This window comes from Coptis chinensis, chromosome 2 (assembly GCF_015680905.1).
Source record: "Coptis chinensis isolate HL-2020 chromosome 2, ASM1568090v1, whole genome shotgun sequence".
Classification (NCBI taxonomy): domain Eukaryota; kingdom Viridiplantae; phylum Streptophyta; class Magnoliopsida; order Ranunculales; family Ranunculaceae; genus Coptis; species Coptis chinensis.
The window spans coordinates 41,177,217-41,178,748 of NC_141457.1; the positions used below are offsets into that span (position 1 = coordinate 41,177,217).

The 1,532-nt window shown below is 41.6% G+C and overlaps 1 pseudogene; it reads left to right on the top strand.

Moving 5' to 3' along the window:
- Positions 1–1,085: 1,085 nt before the first annotated feature.
- Positions 1,086–1,178, top strand: LOC147516056 (small nucleolar RNA R71; annotated as a pseudogene).
- Positions 1,179–1,532: the final 354 nt, after the last annotated feature.

Genomic DNA, 1,532 nt, shown 5'->3' on the forward strand with positions numbered 1-1,532 from the left:
TTCTATTTCGCATCTAGTAAAATAGTAGGTGTAGGGTTATCGGGTGGGGTAACTATAGGTATAGTTACCTTGTTATCAACCACTCTGCCAGAACGGAGGGTGGTGATGGCATTTATCTCACCTACATTTTCATATTCATTACTAGTATTATCGGTTACCTCAAAGGCTGTGTTTGTTGTTTTAGGATTAGGTATTGCGTGACTCGCAACACACCTTTGGTTTGGGCTTTATCTTGAGCCAACCGTTGGGTTAAATTATTAACGGATTGTAGAAGCCGCTGGTTAGATTGAGCCATGGTTTGGAAAAGTTTTTGGCTCACTTGTATGAAGGTGTCAAGGCGATCCGGTTGTGTGGGTGTAGTAGTCACGGGTGGTGTGGACCGAACTATTTCACGGAATTTATTTATGGGTAGATTTTGATAATTATTATTGACCGAACGATACCTCTATTAGCATTATAATTATTATAATTACCTTGACCTTGTGCTTGACCTTGTCGAGGTTGCACTTGGTTGTTATAATTATTAAAATTACCCCGACTCGCCCCTTGTCGTGGTGGAGCTTGGTTAAAGCCGTGCGTTGGCCTAACATATTGATTATTGTACCCTTGAGAGGTGTGACGTGTTGGTTATTTCTCCAACCGAGTTGGATTTTGTCTCCAAGGGGCGTTAAGTTCACTATTAATGGAACAAGCCCGCTCATAAGCTATAGGATAGTGGGAGTCGGATGCTCGTGACTCCAAATGAAACTACATGGGTTTGAATTTACATTCATGACGGGATAAGCTTTTGTTGTACGAAATGGCCTCTACCTTTTTAGTGAGTGATTCGATTAGAGTTTTATGCTCGAATCGTGTTTAATTTCAAACATACCGGGCGGCCTTAACTCAGATTAGAAGAACTAGCGGAGCGGGAGTAATCGTCACTACCCCCCCAATTATTATTTCGCTTAGTTTGGTCCTCTAAAAATTTATAAGCCTCCGAGGCTCCTTTACTTAAGAAACTACCCCCATTCATTATGTCAAGGACTTCTTTATGGTGGTGTAGAAGTCCTTTGAAAAAGGCACGAACTAACGTGTCTTTCGCTAAGTTATGATGTGGACACTCTATAAGGAGATCGGTGAAACGATTCCAAGCCTCAAAATGATTCATGAGGATTTTGTCGAAAAGAAATGAATCTTGGAAAGCATCTCATCCGCCTTTAGGGTGGGTAAAAAATGTTCCATAAACAAATCAACAAGTTTAGCCCACGAAGTCCACGTAATCAGCGCTTTGGGCAGTTAACCAAGACGCCTTTTATCGGGCTAAGGTGAAAGGGAATACCCTTTAATTTAATTTGTTCCGCACCAACCGTAGGATGGTGGAATGTTGTTAGGACTTGTTCAATCCTACGATAGCCGATAAGGTTTTTCATGGTCTAAACCATGAAAAAACGGGTAACAAATTAAAAATATTTGAGGGATTCTCAAATCCCCCACCGGGTCCGCTAGAACGATGCAAGATTTGGGGCTATCGCCAAGGCTTTGTAGAAGTC